General features: G+C 36.2%; 1 protein-coding gene across 2 annotated transcripts in view; it reads left to right on the forward strand.

Annotated features, from left to right (window-relative positions):
- The window catches only part of LOC105425147 (1-phosphatidylinositol 4,5-bisphosphate phosphodiesterase epsilon-1), a 120,092-nt gene that overhangs the window by 42,117 nt on the left and 58,756 nt on the right, over positions 1–19,219 (forward strand). For both annotated transcript variants that reach the window (XM_089073529.1, XM_011635758.2), the window contains one exon: positions 18,138–18,217. The gene's annotated coding sequence lies outside the window, so the exon portion shown is untranslated. The remainder of the gene's footprint in view (positions 1–18,137; positions 18,218–19,219) is intronic.

Raw genomic sequence — 19,219 nt, forward strand, 5'->3', positions numbered from 1 at the left:
GATTATGCGTATTTATATAATACACTGTCCGATCGATATAATACACTGTCTAGATATATAAACTACTCGATATAATACATGATGACACAATCGACACGACGTTTCATTTTATCAAAGAAAATTCCGTATTATTTTGACAAGGACTTTGCAATTTAAGCAAAAAATCCATCGGAACAGTTAAAACAATTTGTATTATGTAGAAAAGCTAATTAATATTATCAAATAATAATATTAAATATGTAATAGTTAATATCGATTGAGAAGTATAAATAAACATTTACATTTACTTGGACATTTGATTTGAATTTAACTTTATTTTAAATATTAAATTATATATTATATATATATATATATATATATATTATTAAATTATATATATATATATATATATATATATATATAATCTGTATAATCTACGTACTCAATTTATTAAAAGTTAATAATTAAATAAAATAATTAACAACTCTTAAGCTGTCTCATTGAATGCATATTCGCTAAATAATTTTAAATATTTTTTATTCGAGAAATATTAAACTCACTATTTTTTAAATGTTTATGATTAAATGTTATCGTGTTAAACAGACAAATTGATTCGATTCTCGTTCATTAAGATTGTATGGCAAATGAAAACAAATAAAGCAAATAGAAGCCATTTTTCTACGTGCGCTTACATTTTCAGGGCAGCGCATATGGCTGTGAAAGAGAACGCGTTTACGCGGAGATCTGATTGGTCGAACTAAATTACGGAAACCGAGCTACGCAAATGCTGGGAAGAGCATCCGTCGGTTTCCAACCCGTGTAATGATCTCACTTCGAATTTGCGGTTTACAGTTGAATTTTACCGAGTCGCAGCGACCGCAGTACATCAGCTGTATATCTCCGGAAAATATGGGGTATTGGTCAACTTTAGGTGGACTAAAGATTCCATATTTTTGTTTTGTAATTATATTCGCTATTTAAATAATATATAATTTAAAAGAAAAGTTATACTAATAACTAATTTACACACACCACACACACACACACACACACACACACACACACACACACACACACACACACACATATCGTATTTGTATATTTTATATATACATGTATACATCATATTTATTTTATAAATATTATTTATGATTTAAATTATTAATTATTACTCTTCTTTTTCATTATTTCAATCATTTTTCATTATTTCAATTGTACTTTCACACATTTCAGACATTTGTTATATATTTCCTGCCACACGTATCATTGTCGCATCTAAAGCGGTATCGGCTGTAATTTAAAAATTTAAAGTTGACAAACTTGATTCCAACGTGGAAAAGCTTGTGATTAAAGAGGAACATCACAAATTCGATATTGCGTACACGTATTGATAAATATGTCTTCTACGTCTTTGTACGTACAGTCTCTCTTCGGAGTCTTCAATTTGCTATGCTATTTCAAGTCTATGTCATTCTGTGGCTTTCTCGCGGTTCACAAATCCTCTGTGGGATTTTCCGGCTTCTACATCACTTCAGACTATCTATTTTCTCATGTTGGTCAAATAATTTGTAAAAATCCCAACGTTTTTAAGAGAAGATATATAAAAAGAAAAAGACTTTATACATACAAACATGCTTACCTAACAAAATTTTATTGATTATTCTTCCTACACTTTGTTTCTTATTTATATATTTATTTTTATTACATATTTTTTAACTGGAAAGTATACATATATAATATCTTTATCTTTAATATAATAACCTTCATTATTTTTTGCGCGTATGCTTTCTGATTTACTTTTACAAACTTATTAATGTAATGTATTCTTGCTGTGTTAATAACACTGATTGGTTTTCTTTCTGCAAAAGTAACGTTTAACCATTTCACTCTGTTCATTAGAAAATAATAAATAGCTATTTTTAGCAATTTTAGTAATTTTTCGACTATCATCTTATATCTTATTTTATATTATTTTACATTATTTTATATCTTATTTTAACTATGCATTTTGTATTAAAACTGTATGATCATTATGGTAGATTTTAGTTACGCAAAGTTTCTGACGCAGTAACATTCAACACTTGTAAATGTCAACGTGACGTCGAAAGTTTCAACAGTGCGAAGAATTATCGCGGCCATTTCTAAGCGTTTATCCGCTCGAAAATTGCGAGCAGACGCACGATCAGTCTAATTTATGGGCAGCAGTGTAGTAACACATGGATTTCAAAGGGCGATCGTTTGACACAGACTAACCGTGACCGACCACGTAGGATTTCAGTTTCGAATTGAAATGAAACACACGAGAGCGCGGTTACATCCTTTCGCGTCGCTTGCAGGTGCAGATTTAAATTGGTGGGTTTGCGACGAAGATCGAATGAATTTTAGATTTAATCATCACAGACAGCATCAGGATGGGAAAAATTTGGATTATAAATTTCCCTCGATTCTACGGAGCTTCGATCGTCTTGATTACTTCATCAGCTCGATTACTTTCGCGTCCCATTATCCCACGATGAGTCCCCCACCTCATTATTTCTAATAATTTCGTGATACCCTCTTTCTCCTCCTTCTTCTCCTCCTATCTCGAAATTCGTACAAATTACGAAAATACAACGAGGAAGTAGGAGCTATCGTTATGCCCGCAATGAGAAGTGTAATTATAATTAGAACATATTCCATTTGCCAGTGCTGCGATGAAACCCCACCGAAAACGGGAGTCTCGCGACGCCATATTCGAACAGGGTGTACATTAAAATCACTCGTATTCGCTGCAAGCGAGTTGTCATGGCAACGTTCTCGTTTTAATCTTATACTACTGTTTATTGTACACGCGACCTCAGCGTTTATTATATTTATCCGTTATGCATATCGCAAGGACTTTCCGATATTCCAATATCCCATCGGGATAATGAATAATTTATGAATGACATCAGATAATTGCTTGCATCTATTCATTATGATTTATGATTATATTATCGGATGTGAAGTGTGTAGGAAATGGGAAAATTTAAAATTATTGCTCTCTTTCTCTCTCTCTCTCTCTCTCTCTCATTAGGGTCTTAGCGGCGCTCGTTCCCCTCCTTTTTCTCCCTTCCTCCTTCTTTTTCCCTTTCGTTTTTAATTTTGCCTGTAGAAGTGAACACAGCCGATCGAAGGCGCGCAATGAGGTAACGTTGTGACGGAGTAGGCCGTAATAGCCATTTCAATTTCATATCAATGCACCTGGATCGACACGTCGGTGGCGTGCATTTGCGTCAATATTCGACGAGTATCAATAGTGTGCAATAGTATCACGTAGACGAGAAGTATCAGCTGCGCTCGACCGGAAATTAACGATCCACACGGTAATTCCTTTAGTATTTCCGATATCGTAATGAATCCTTTTGTCAAATGCCGGTAGCGGACGCCCGTCAAGAATCCGATGAACGAGTAATCATCCTTCTCTCTTTAATCGTCCGTCCCACGCGCTCGCGATCGTACGTTTTACATTGGCGAAATAAATCGCGGTAGATAGAAATATCGCGATGATCACTTGGTCATCAGAAACGTAACCTTTGCGAAACCGTTAATGTCAACATTGGAAAATTGTCTATAAATATTTGAGAGATATCTTTAAACGCGAAAGACCGTTAAATAATAACTGCCTATTTTTTTTTTATAATGTATTGTTAGTGTAACAATATATATCGAAAATTTTGTTCGAGATGTCAAAAAAAAATCCCAGATGTATAGTGAGTGTATTTTGGTTAAACAAATTCAAGAGATACCCTCGAAAATTTTAATTTCGTCACATTAAATCATTTAAGAAATGCTTTCTTTCGTTGTTATTAATACTCTCTCTTCGTCATCAGTGCGTGTGTAAAGAAAGGAAAAATTAGTTTATTTCATACGATTTCGTGAAATATTAAATAAATGCTAATTTTCATGTCGTAAATGTTGGGAATTTTTTTAACTTGTTTCCATTTCTCGATGGCAGAAATTTCGATGAAAGGGGGGGTTTTTTAATGAAAAATTATTTGGCACCGGTAAAATTCATAAGGTCGAGGAATAATCAACGGAGAGGTGCGTCTCCGTCAAGAAAGAGGATTTATTCCACTAAATCCTGACGAGAAAAGAAACGGCCAATGTAAAATGAATTGTAACGCGAACCATTAATTCTCAGCCACTATCCCGAACTTTCTGATTAATACTCACGTTGTGTTGCTCCGGAGTATCAATTATAGCAGACACAGGGATTTGCGGGAAAAGGGGAATATACTTGCTGCGGTGAAAAAGGAAGAACGTAACACGCGTTATAATTCTATATATACATATATTACGTTAAGTAACTTTCGAAGGTATTTTAGTGTAGATAAACGTTAAAGCGTAATCTGATTTCACGGTTCTCTATTATCTTAGCTGTGAGCGCGAGCTTATGAAAGCTTTCGCTACGCAACCACAGTCACGAGCCAATTAACCACGTTAAAGACAGTTTATGTAACCGGCCGCTTTGCTTTTCACGAAACACGGTCGAATTAAATGGCGTTCCCTTTGTGTTCGCGTTTCTCATACCGTATCTATTTAACTCAGATTTTCGTTAGATTTTCGTTAGATTCTCAAAAGATCGAAAAGAGCATTTCAAATGCATGTAAAGAACAGTAATATGAGAGAACACAACACAAATATGACTTTTTGCAGTTTAAGCAAGAGGATAAATTTTTGCACAATAGTTTATTGTTGCCACAACGGGAAATGAATTGCTACGACGAATAACTGCATTTCTAAAGACATTGGCTTTTAGAGCTTTAAAAATAAAATGAAACGATTAGTCTTCTTTTTATCCTCAAGCAGTGGCTGTCTTCCGGTGATCTATCTTTGGTCGTATTCTCAAGCGCTCAAACAACTTTTTCTCCAAAACAGTTATCGGGTTTTACACCGAGCAGAAAAGCACGAAAACGGGAAGAACGGGACCGCGTGAGAAATTTCTATGAAGACATTCTTCTCGGTTCGCCAGACGCGCGATTCGAATTTTCGGATTCTGAAATTGTTCGGAATATTCGACATCTGCTCGCGATTATATAATCCTCCTCACTGACTCGCTGTTTTTTTCTCTTGAAACTTGTCATTTTGAAAAAACAACTTTTTTTTAGCAAAAATAATCCCGATAATACATCATTTTGCTTTTCGAATCGTGTCGTTGTACCGAAATCACTGATATTTTCTATCGCGTATTTTTCCACAACGTGATAGTGAAATACCGAGTAAAGACAAACGGTATTCATTGATAACCTCGCGATACGCTTTTACGGTAGCGAATGGAATTATCGACCGAAATAAGTGGCGCTGGGGCTGAAAGGCTATTACACGATGATACCATGTTCCAAGAAGGAGGTCACCGAAGCAACAAATTAAGTCATAACAAAGGCTGTTGTAATGGAATATCGTTTTGCATTTAATGAAAATAACGTAATTATAAACAACAAAACTAGAATACACACTAGAATAAACAAAAGCAGAATACTACATACGGGAGATGTGCCACGCTATTCAGTTACTCGTGTCTACCGCTTTCGAATAAATTGGAGATTTCTTCTGACATGATTACCAAAACGACAAGAAGATTAAGGGAATAAATTGCTGCGTTTAAACCAGTTTTGAAAATTTTATCTGATTTTTTTCTTTTATACAATACGTAGCAAATTACAGAGATTGATCATTTTGCAATTCACTTTGAATCTACGTTTTATTATATATTTATATTAATCTATTTAAAAAAAAAATGTTACAAAGGATACTTTTAGTCCGTTCTTTGTTTTTCTTTGTAAATAATTTCATTAGTGACGCATACAGTCTGCCATAATGATATTAGCTTTACCATATAAAGCTTTCTTTAACAGAATTTATGTCATAATTTTAAAACTGTTATGTTCACAGCTCCTTTTGCATCTTAATTAATAAACAATACAAAATGTGATTTATTAATTAAACTTTTATACAAAGAGCTAAGTACTTAAATTTATATAAATTATGATTGCATCGAAGGTTTTATATGCTAAAGCCAATATCATAATATCGAAGCGTACTTTTATCGCATACATTTATGTGATATTTATTAATTAAGTTTAATTATATATTTTAATATTTAGCAAAATGTTAAAAGTGATTGGAGATTGATTATTAAATAGCGCACGTACCGATATATTGAAATGAGGATAAAATATCAAACCGCAAATACCGCCGTTCCAAGATCGACTTGGAATGTAAAGGATTTGCTATACCGCCAAGGGACTACGTTAAGCAGGAAGATTCGCGTTTCGCGCATACTTTTGTAAAAGAGATATTCCGACGTGCCGATCGATCGGCTAGGCAACGCAAAGTTTCACGTATGAAGAATGTGAAAATAATCGCCCGTGAAATTATCCGAAAATATATATATATATATATATATAAAATGGCGACTGTTCTTTCTCTCTCTCTCTCTCTCTCTCTCTCTCTCTCTCTCTCTCTCTATCAAATACGAGATTATCGGTAAGGGTGCGCGATCGATTGGCACCGCCTTCTCTTCTAATATAACGGACGTGTATAAAAAGTAAATCTGAATGTAAATATGTACAAATGTCTGTACGCCCCAGGCCTGTCTCCGACATAAAGAGAGAGATATTTTCGACAAAAAGGTGTGCTTTTGTAATTTCGACATTTCCCCGTTTCCAGGCAGGTCCTCCCAATTGGTACGGGCGAACCAGTGAATTGAAAATGTTCATTCGTGCCGATTAAATTTCCTAATCTGCGGACGCGCGGATTTTATCATGTCGAGATAAAATTGCTTCCGGCAATCATCGTACGAAATATCTCTCTCCTTCCCCTCTTCCCCCCTTTCCCGCCGAGACATAGAGAGAACACAATGCAATTTGGAAGCATCACGGTGCAACGATACATCCTGCGTTAATGTGTGTTCGATGGAAATCAAGCTTGACGATGCACACGCTCGAGATCCAACTGACAAGCAAATCAAACATCCTATAATGGAATCAACGCCTAATCACACGCGCTTTCGACGTACTCCCGACGTACACCGACTATCCGCGAGATTCGCCGTTGTTTGAGCGAATTGGAGATTCGCTCGGCGGAACGTTTTCTCTCAGAAATACTACATTTCCCATCTCGATCGCGATACATCTTACCGCATCGCGATTCCGTCCATTACTACCCATTCATTCGGACAGAATCGACGCGAGGTTTCGACCCTTTTCTAAGGCACGGATCGCGTTTACCGAGTGTCAATCACGAGTTTCTTCCATTTAGTTTTTGCACCTAAGAATTTCGAAGCCGCAAAAGAAATGGCAATTTCTTTGTTCGTTGTTCGTTTTTTCGCGATGTTATCAAGATACCGAACGATATCGAAATATATGTTAATTAATTCCTCTTTAATTCCTCGATGACATAAGATGGATTGTTTTTTATACATGTTTTTTGTATATTTAATTTAAATGTATGCGAAATAGTATAAAATTATAAAAATCTACGTAATTATATAATTATACGAGCTTTTAAAATTAAACGTTTAGTATCTTTGAAAGTAGTCAAAAGATACATAGATTTTTATCGATTTTTACACAAGAACTGCAGACATTACATATACATTTTAATTTTTAACGTTTTAAATAATGTTTAGGTTTAACGAAGCGAGCCTACTAAAATTATTACATCATTATTATAAATTTTTAAATGCAAACTTAAACAGATGTTAATGATAATGAATAAAGATTCCTATTCTAATTTTGATTTATTCTTCTGTAACAGAATCATCATAATTATAAGAAATTTTATTACAAACATTTTATAATAACGTTTTCACTGAGTATTCTATAGATGTGTGCATGATAATAATAATTAAAAAATATTTATTAATTTAAAAAGTACAATTACAAAACGACAGCAATACAAACAACAGCAAAACAGATACGAGCATAGAATTAGTCATAATGATTAGATCGTTATACATTATTGGCTGCTGAACATTTTGCATATGCATAACTTTTTATTTTGTCGATTTGCATCATAATTTAGCTGTAAGACCTCGAGAGGCAGGATTGACTTTCCTATTTACAAGGCTCAACATTCCCGATATCAATTTTCATAACACGCGTATTCTCGAAACGTTCAAAAGCGGAAATCCACGGGAATAGCCGGAAGAAACGGAATTCGAAAAGAGATGGGATGTTGAGAGGAAGAAAATGGTGTGTATAAACTTTAATGTCAGGCAGAATATCGCAATTGCAGCAGGTGTAGCAAAATTGAGAATGCATCGGGGATGAAATAAATCTGCATTGTATCGTGAGAATAGAGAGCAACGCACTAACAAGAAGACGAGTGTTAGAGCAACGGCAACAAAAAGCGGCTATTGCACGCCGAGATACGATCGAGAATGAGTTACTTTGAAACACCGTCGAATAACATTCCAATGTTTCTTCTTTATTTCTCTTGAAGAATTTTTTCTTGGACCAATTTTTAAAATAAAATAATCTGCATCTATGAATCTATATATCGAATCATTCGCCATCGACTTATCGTAAAATATGTAAGAGATATATTGCATATATTATTTTAAAATGATTGCGTAGTTTCCCCAACTTGATTCATTTAACGGAATTTTAAAAAGATAATTATACAAGGTTATACAGGTAGTCATACAATTTGATAAATTAAATAATGTAAAATGAATTAATAATTTTTAATTGAAAAACAAAATCTAATTGCTTCCTCCTATAGATTGCAAGAAATAATTTATATAGCTTGTCCTACATTATGTTCAGTCAAGAGAGAAAAGTATTGTAAGTATGTGCTGTATATTGTTACTAAAGTAGAGCAGACGCTTTTAATCAGCGATAAAAAAACAGATCGTTCTCTTTCTTGTATGCACATCTAATTATTTTCAAGGTTTGTGTTTTGAATTATCGATTGTCACTAATTAATTATATTTCTTATGCATCATTATAGAAACAGCAAAATGGCAAAGTTGTGAAAGACGGTAATAGTGAGCAAATTAGAAAGTAGTAATATCTAAGAGTGTTGTTTAATCGTGTGCATTTTGGATATCAATTAAATTTAAATTACATGTCTTAGCTTTTGAAGCTAGTTGCAGCATGCATATGCATATACATAAATCACAATATGTTGTATGATTCAAATAAATTAAAAATTAATTAAAAAGAGAAGTAAAGAGAATAAATATCTCATAATAAAGAAAAAAGAATCCTGTAAATGTAATTCTTTTTTAATTAAATCGTCTCGTATTTAAAATTTTTATTATTAGTTACTAGTTACATATATTATTACATATTATATATGTTTTATTGTCTCAATATCCGCGTAACGTAAAGTATATCATTATTTATTGCATTATTAATTATATGTTATCAGTTATTCACAATATATTCACATTATTTCATTATTTCGTGTCTTTATACCTTTATTTGTCATATTTATTATCATATTTGTTTCGCAACATATAATTCTATATATTACTTGTGGAAGTATCACAATTGCATTAAAAATGAAAATTTAACAAATAGATACATTATTTATAAAATTATATGATTTTGTTTTCGTTTATTATTTATAATTTGTATTCCATTATGGCAAATTCATTATAGAGGGAATCAATTTTCCCTTATAATTGCTATCATAACAGGAAGAATTGGGACGGGCGCAAGATTAAATTGAGAATCGATGTTTATAAATTTGTGAATGTTTAATTTAATATCGTACTCGGCTGTTTAATTTTAATTTACGCTCCAATGATATTAAGAGACGATAGATGAATGATTAAATATAAAAAAACAAATAAATATCTCTATTGTTTTAACCTTTACTTTATTATCAGTAGAAACACTGAATATTCTTTCTTAAAACAAGGACATTGAATATTCTTTCTTAAAACGCGGTCGAGATATTCCAACATCCTCAGCATACATTTCAGGAGAAAAGATACGGAGGGAATATTATTGCCTTCTGTCGACGATAGTATTTCGAGAGAAGGTCTCAACTGTGTTCAATAGCTTTTACGCTACAGAGGGAAACGAAAATCATTTTAAAACGGAGAGGAAGCTGACACATTCGGCCTGAAGTATTGCGAGTACCTCGATATAACCCGAACGATCCTGCGCTCTGCAATTCAGGAAACGTCCCGCCGCGTATCTCTGTGTAAATCCACAAAACCGAGTGCTTTACGGCGATATTCAAATTTCATTGATATCCAAAATCTACCGGGTTCCGAGGTATTCGGGACGCGAAAATCCTAAATATGTGGCGAGAGCGTTCTTGGTCCTGGTTTCTGCGACTTGGTCACTGTAACCTCGTAATTGTTCTTCGGGAAGGCGAATATTCTAACAACGCGGACAACTTTAACTATTCGTGACAACATCGCGATGTCGGGACGATCTGGATGTTAACGTCTTGATAATCTACAGGAGACGTAAGTAAATCGCGGAGAATATTATACTTGCACCGCCCTCGCGACTAACCTAATCCCATTCCGAGGTAAATTTGCCGAGTATATAAGGCGGCAACACTTCCAATTATCGTATCGTAATTTGTATCGGGGGTATCTCTCGCAAGAAACTCATGTAGTTCTTGGCGAGAGATATGCGCACATTGACTATGCCGCGAGGAATAAAACTTTACGAGTTGCTCCGCACATGCCAGCCAACCAAATATTGATCGGTTCATTCCATCGGAATTTATAGAGCAAATACATCGAAATAGAGCAAAATGCACGAGAGAAACAAGCCTCGAAGTACTCTCAGATATTTTACTTTACGTTTCTGAAAACACTGGAACATTGCTCTTCGATATATTAATTTTTTTTTTTACTATAAAGTGATTTCAACAATTATAACTCTCTGTAATAGGGGTTTATTGAAACAAGTGGAATTTGCGGTATACAGAAAAAAAAAACAATCTCACATCTGCATAATTAAAATTCAGGCGTCATGCATTACAAACTTTGCGACACTATAACGCCGATAACGCCGGTTTTGACCGATAAGATAAATCTTTTCGCGTCGACCACGGGACAAAATCGTGACGAACGAGTGGTACTTTATCTAAATACAACAACCGCGTGTTTGCGCGTGCAAGTCGTAAATAATTCCGCAAAGGGGGAGGGTGGGACAGGGGGGGTTCCTTAAGTACGGTATTACGTGCAGTAAATACATGGCGCGCGCGCCAGGCGCGGCACGGTATGGCATTTCCTGTAGTACGCGGAATACGCGCGTTCACACGTGTGCAGAAGAGGAGAGAGAGGAGAGAGAGAGGGGAGAGAGGGAGGGAGAGAGAGAGAGAGAGAGAGAGAGAGAGAGAGAGAGAGAGAGAGGAGATGAGAGGGGGAGGAGTAGGGATGGAGAAGGAAACACAAAGACGCATGCACACGGATACTTTCTGGGTCACTCTCCATTATCAAAGAATCCCGAGCCCGCCCGTGATACACGGAAAATGAACGTATCCTGACGCTAAGGGGGTAAAGAATTTAGCTCTCGTGGACGACGGTGTGTCGGTGTAGTCCCGTAAATAATTAAAAATGCACACACGTCGTTTTTAATAAAGACACCAGCAAGACGATCGAGGGCTGCACGAAAAACCGAAAGAAAGACACATTGGTTGGACAATGTGCGCAAACCAGCCCGTAGAAAAAAAATAAGCTCTAAAGCAACAGTACGGATCGATCGATGAGCTACGTTACCAGTAATTCTCCGTTATAAAATGAAACAACGTTCACTTAAATAATACGATGCTTCGGTGCGACGGTAATATCGAAAAAAATCAAATACGACCGCAACTTGATCGTGGCAACTTTTCTCTACAAATAATCAAGCTATTGAAGCTATTTTCCGCTTGCAGCGCAAACTCTAATACTCTGTCAAATTAAATTTTAAATCATCATTGACTACAAGTTTTTCCCTTGGGATCGTTCGCAGACTTTTATCGCATTAATTTAAACAAAAATACGGAAACAAAAGAAGAGAGAATGAAGAGAGAGGGGGGAGGGAGAGAGGGAGAGAGAGAGAGAGAGAGAGAGAGAGAGAGAGAGAGAGAGAGAGAGAGAGAGAGAGAGAGAGAGAGAGAGAGAGAGAGAGAGAGAGAGAGAGAGAGGAGAGAGAGACAAACGGAATTCGATCTGCCCAAGCGTGCAAGCTCGTTAATTCGCAATCGCTGCGATGCGGGATGTACCAGGCTCGTGGAATGGAATCAAACGACTTCATTCTGGTGTTTTTTAAAGCTTTTGCTAAACGGTACATTCTACTTTAGCTACATACAGGAGGTCACCGAGGTGAGACGGAAGCGAAGAGGAGATCGGAGATTGTCGATACGACTTATCCGCAATCTTTCTCAAACTGATTGCGAAGGGCACATCGTCCCGTGGGAACTAAAACAGTGTGCAGCAGCCGAGAGGGAAGTAAAATGTAAAATGAAGAAGAGACTATTCCCTTTGTTTTCCACGTTTATCCCAGCGTTTCATGCGAAAGAAAGGGAAGCGAAACGCATTAGCGGTTTTTGCTTTGCGAGAGAATTCAGTACATATGAAAAATTCTACGCTGTTACAACAATACAATAACAAAGAAAGAAGTTACATGTCTTTTTTCCGACACCAGAAATTTCTTAACAAATATAAAATTGAATTTCTTCGATAAAAATTGCATTGAGGTTGATTAAATATTAAATTAAATTTCTAATCGAGCAAAGTGCGCAAATAAACGTAAAATATTATTATCGTTTTACTTTTCAGAGGCTCGATCTAATTTGGCGAAAACGATCCTCAATCCTAAATTTTCTGTAGTCGATAACTACACTACTTAGGTTAATTATTATTATAATTTACATGATTTTTCGCTGCAATATTATATATAGATAATTTAATTTGCTAATTTAATTTATATCTCACTATATGTATTCTTTCTCTTTCGCTTTGAGATGCTACGTAGTAGATACATAAATCATAGCTAATTACAAACGCTCGTAAACATAATTAAGAGTAAAAAATGGTAAATTTAAATTGCATTATATTTCCAAGTTGTCACATTCGATTTTAAACAATCAATTTAAGTAGTGCCAGAATTTCCGGTTTGCATTTTTGGACTAAACTATCATATATTTCCGTTATTAATTGACCAAACTCCAACAGAATAATCGACGATAAAAAGGTCGAGCCTCATTACGCACGAGATATACGTTGATGCATCCTATTGTTCGATAATACATCTCTCACATATTCCGCTTTTCCGCTTTTTATAAAACGCGCGAAAAAATGATGGCTGAAACCAACAAACACTTGCAATATTTTACATTAGTAATCGGAAAATATTTGCGTGACGCACCGAAAGTTTTTACCTCATCCATCTCATTGTTGGCCAACAATTTAACGCGCGACTCTGTTTCCATTAATGAAATTTGCGAATAAACAAGGATAAACGAACCGAGAAATTAATTACACTCGGGATTATCAGTAATGTATGTAAAAAAAGGACAATGTAGTCAGTACACAAAGCGTATTTCACACAGAGTAGCGAAATTGACATTCCGCGTTTTGCAATCCCTCCCTTCCAATCCCGGTGATTTCCCTTACGGGAATTGGGACACAGCGTGCATTTTCGACGTTACAAATATGTACTTATTACAAAGGACATCGATGTGTCTCACTATTATCGACTCCTGTGACATTAACCGCCCTCTTTCTCGAGACGCTGTCGTCAACGGTACCTCCAAGCAAGCTCCATTATATGCAAGCACCACACTCCCTCGTGTGATATAATTGCGTCAACCGTAAGGTAATGTTAGCGCAGTACAGTCAAACGTCCGGCGGCATTTCTAAAATTGCCGGACGGCGAGGCAATTTCTAAGTGTGCGTCACAACAATGATGAGACGATATTAAAAAGGTTAAATTATTCTGCTGAAAAAAAGCTTCGACGTGCTTTATGCACGTCGAAAACGCTATTAATGTTACTGGAATATTATTATGACATAGCTCTTCAAAATTTGTTCTTCCTTTTTTTTTTTTTCCTCTTGAATCTCCTTGCAATCTTCGATACGCGGTGGCTTTAGTTAGGTGCGAATCTGCGCTATCGATTTTCCGGCTGCATGGTCCAGCCTCCTTGGAAATCACCGATGGCAGACGAACGCGCGTTTGTTCGGCTTCACGAGTAATTTAATCGCCGAGATTCAATCAGTCCTTTCCCCGATTCCGGCGTGTCGCAATGAGAGATAACGACGGACCTGAAACTACACGAGGCCCAATAAGAAGATACGACTCATTAATTAAAGTCGGATTATGTATTACCTAAGACAAACCTGATAGATTAAGCATGAATGCACGGTTTCGTAACATTTCCAGCCTGTTCCCACTCGGGGAAACACATATGTCACGCATGTTGTCATATCGACAGCCGTAAGTTTGTCTCTCCACTATCGTTTTCTGTTTGAGCATTGCTTCGGTAAAATGTAATCGCATCGTATTTCGTGTCAGAAGAGGCAACAAAAGCATACCGCTCGATTCTAATTTCATGTGAATTGTAATAAAAATTTGATTAATTGGAGATGTTGCAAAGAGACATGTATGTATACTTAAAATTTAGAGAATTGTGTCCTTAAATTGCAGCCCTATTACGAATACACTGACTTTAAACTCGAAATATGTCCTCCTATTTCCTCTTTAGGATATTCTACGAACGTCGGATCGTAGATGGTTGTTGTTGTTAAAGACATTCTCAAGGAAGCAAAGGGAAATGATCGGATCGCGTGACGCGGCGATTATGAATCGCGGAGGAAAAGAAGAAAAAGTGGATCGTACCTTGTTATCTGCAGTTACGATTTTCGATTGCTCGCCGTGCGTGTCCGTTTGATATAAGAGGCACTTTAATGAAGCGGCGCGGTGGCGACCCTAATGTATCCCGAATTATTGTGCGCGATTACTCACGGCACTGACATGTTACGAGCTTTCAAGCAAATTACGCAACATACATATTTTACCGCTTACGTCGGATACACGAATTTTGTAACGCGTATACTTCTCTTCCTGCCCTTTCGATCGCTCTCGTGCACGTACGAATGTACGTACGTGGCTGAAAAATAAAGCTAGCCGAGCTTCCGCTACGAATTTCCACAAACTTCCGCGACGATCCGAACTCGCCTTGCCGCACTGTCGATTCGGCTATTTTATGTTTGCCTCGCGCAGCGCCTTCTATATTCATCGAAAGTTTCGTGACTTTTCATTCACATCCAAAACTCCGCCCTCCCCCTCCGTATTTGTTGTCGTCACGCACAAGCACGTAATGCGGCCTATGGTAAGCTGCCGCTTTTTTCATTAATGAAAATATACTTAAAAAATAAGCTCAAGGTTATGTTAAAGAAGGAAGGAGGGAAGGAGAACGAAGGAATAAAATGGAAATAAAAAAGGAGAAGGAGAAAAAAGAAAGAAGGAGGAGACGTTCGTATGCTGAGAACGGTATGTCGTTTTGCATGTACGAACGTGACCGTATACGTTAACGACTGCCATTTTCTTTCTGAAAGTATCGTTGCCGGAGCAAACTGTTAATCAGTTTGGACTTGATAATTCACACTCTATACGGAACGTGAGCACCATTTTTGTGTAATGATATTAAATCGTATAATAATAATAATAATAATAATAATATGTTTTTCATGTGTTATTATATATCTCATGTTATCATCCTTTTACAAATAACAATGATAATCTTATACGATAATCTTATAGTAATTTTATATACAATAAACGTTCTTTTATCTAATTTATCTTTTATCTAATTTATCTAATACCAATGTTAAACCGTATAACAATGTATTTATCATGTGTTGTTATATGTTATTATCGTTCTCTATTATATTATATAACAGATTGTAAATAATAGCGTCTAGCATTTGGCGTGTTTCTGGTCACGCAATTTTCAGTGAACCTAACACATATTTACGAGAAAAAGTGTGTGAGAAAAAGTGACTGCGTGTCTCGTAGCCATTTCCCATAGAGAGAGATTGAGTCTACCCCCTTGGCCCTTGAATGGAATCCTCTTTTATTCGAAAATCAATCTACTTGCAGATGCGGAAAATGGAAAGCGATCTCGCGTCGCCGCTTTATTTTGGCAACCTTCCCCACAATCATTCTCACATCGAGGATAATATACCTTTTTATTTGCCATTATTTACCGCCAAATGTATTGAATTATGGTGAAAATCTAGCGAGCGCGTTTAATTGAAGTTTAATTGAATATTGAGAATATAATTGAACATTATCGGATATGTTTAAAAATATCAGTGTTTCTGTACGATGTTATCATCTGCCTAATGAACGAACGGTGGTATTCCTGGCTGTGCAATTGGTAATTCGCTAAATATAACGCGCGGATGCATTCGGCGCAAAAATTTGGGTCGTTCGATCGATTATGGAAGGATGCTTCTCGGCGGTAGATTCGAATTTTGCGGGAGCAAAATGCAGCGCGCGATATTCCGCGCATTAAAAGGAACCGTCGACGCCAGGGAAGAGCAGATATTCCGCAATAAAAAAAAAAAAGGCAGAAAAAAACCTCGCGGTACAGGGCAATAAATTCCGTGACTTAACACGAAATTGTCCGTTCTCGCGGGAAAAGCGCGATGGGAACGTAGTGTGCAGTATAGTTTGAGACTTTCCTTTTTTTCTCTATTTATTTTTTTTTCTTTTTCTTTCTTCTTTTTCATAAAAATGGTCCTGGTTTCTTGCGTAATATTTATAGCGATATAAAGCAGCACGGCGTACAAGTTTCGGAGCCAAATCGAGCACGAACTCGACTCTCGACTCTGCTTCTTATCCAGCTGTAACTTTTGCTCGCGACCCGACCACTCTTCTATCGCCATCGTCCTTCTGTTCCTTCTTCTTCATATGTACGTGTTCGCTTTTTTGCTTGCCCCCTGAATAATCTATGGATCCGAGAAGAAAATCGAGGCACTTGAACTTTCATGCCACGTAAGCGATCTGGTATAAAAGTTTATTTGCAAACTTGGTCTTTTCCTACCGAAAACTATAATACTTTTCGGTGCAGTCCTAATACAGTCACGATGAATCGAGGAATCGAGATATCGGGCTTAAATACATCCTCGTACAGAACAGTAAATTTGCCTTGGAGAAAGATGAGTGCTTATTTCAGACGCTTCCCAAGCTTCCTGATTTATCTGTGCAACTTGGATATAAGAATATACGTCGCGTTACATCCCGCGGGAGAACAGGTGTTGAGAATAATTTCACCCCTGGCCGATTTTCTCGTTCCGGCAACCATTCTTTTTACTCGTACGTCGCGAAAATGCAGTACGTGTCAAATAGACGTTGAGCAAGGGGAGCTTCGGGATAAGTTCACCGTGCTACGTTTCTCCGCGCGTTTTCTCCGCGCCGCGCAGAAATTGCTATTTACATTGGAGGAGAGCGGGATAAGTCCTTTGGAAATCTCGCGTCTCTCGCAGCTGTAAGAAAATATTAAAATATTTCGGGCGAAGCCGCGCACGTTGCGCGTGCCTGACACTTGCCAAGAAATGTCGCGTCAAACGCGAGAGTCCGATGATTTCAACTCGAACGCGAGTTTAATCTATTTAAAAGAGATTTAAAAACCGCGCGACCAATCGACGCCAGTCTCTTGTCGGATTGTCGAGTGGTGTGCCGTCACATTTTTCACATCCTGCAAAGCGACAGGCGCGTGAATGAAAATCCCTTTCGTCACATTTCACCGTCCTCACGTTCGCGTGTGTCGAGCGGTCTTGCGCGTACGACAAAGGAAAAAAAGGGAAAGAAAAGGAAAAGTGAAAATGTCGCCAGAATGGTTGGTCGATACTTTTGTAAGATACGGTCTCACTGACCCGCCGAAAGACCTGTCAAAAACCTTTTGAAGAGGATAGGATACTCCCGTATCCACTTATTTTTCACTTAAATATACCGTTCTTTACACACCTCGGTCGTTTTTCAGGCAAGTTTTACGAATATCATTTTAATATGATATTGTTCAAACACGAACGCCTCGATATCTCAATGATTAAGGTTGTCTTTCGGAAAATTGTATATTATGTGACACGTGGTTTTATTTTATTATCGATTAAACTGATTTAATATGATTAAGAAGATTAACTTAATTTTGTCTTTTTTATGTTACAGCACGATGCTCATCTGGATAAAATTTGCCAATATTAAACAACGTGATCATCCTCGATGGACTTAATCATAAAATTTAGAACGTGAGTAATATTTCATTATTCTTTATTTTAAAGCTTTATATATTAAAAGGTGCACGATATCAACAGTGAAATCAATGATCTTTATAGAATGTTACGAATTCGAAAAATGAATTTCAAAAATTCAAGGATTTATAAGAACAAAATCTTACGAATACTATATATTACTTTTAATATTATATATTATAAATATAAATTAATAATGATATGAAAATCACGTGTTGCTTTGTTACAAGTAAAAAGATATTTATCGTCAAATTTCTGCAGTTATAATTTACAACCAAACCAAATAGTTAGACTCAGATTTAATTACTAAAATATTTTTAACGTTTAAAGATATGTAATAAAAATAATAAGATATGTTCATGTAAGTGTAAAAGAATTTATTGTTGAAATTAAATTATATTTTTGAAAAAATTTCTGAGAAAATTTATATAATTTTGTATCTTGTGAATGAATCTTTAAAAAGTCAAATCATTGATTTCAAATTTTTGTAAAATCTATACATATAGTTTTAAAAAAACGTCTTATTAATTTATAATATTTTCATCAATATTCTCTGTTTTCTATTTTATAGAGTTATGATAAATTTAGTTTTTAAGGCATATATAATTAACATACATTCATCTCAATTGCCACCTCCCGATGTTCGTCAATGAGAAGTGTTTTAACGAAATTTTATCTCGTTGGGTTCGACTGTCGTCTTTTCACGGCGATATCTAGCAGCGACGTATGCTATCAACTCGCTTGGTAAAGCAAACGAAAATGTGATTTTGGTACTCGACGGCTACGGGCGGTAAATCACGTATCGTGGCTGTCGATGTGCTTCCTCCGCTTCTGCCTAATCTAATCTACATGTTTGCTCGATATTCTCACGCACGCGTACCCTCTCGTCACAATTTTCACCATCATTTCATCGGGCGCTTTTCACTGCGACAAAAACTATGTCGATTTCCAAAGGTGATAATACTTTTCATCTAAGTTTGCTGTCGCTCTGTATTTCTC

Source organism: Pogonomyrmex barbatus, unplaced genomic scaffold (assembly GCF_055798465.1).
Source record: "Pogonomyrmex barbatus isolate J1 unplaced genomic scaffold, ASM5579846v1 scaffold15, whole genome shotgun sequence".
Lineage (NCBI taxonomy): Eukaryota > Metazoa > Arthropoda > Insecta > Hymenoptera > Formicidae > Pogonomyrmex > Pogonomyrmex barbatus.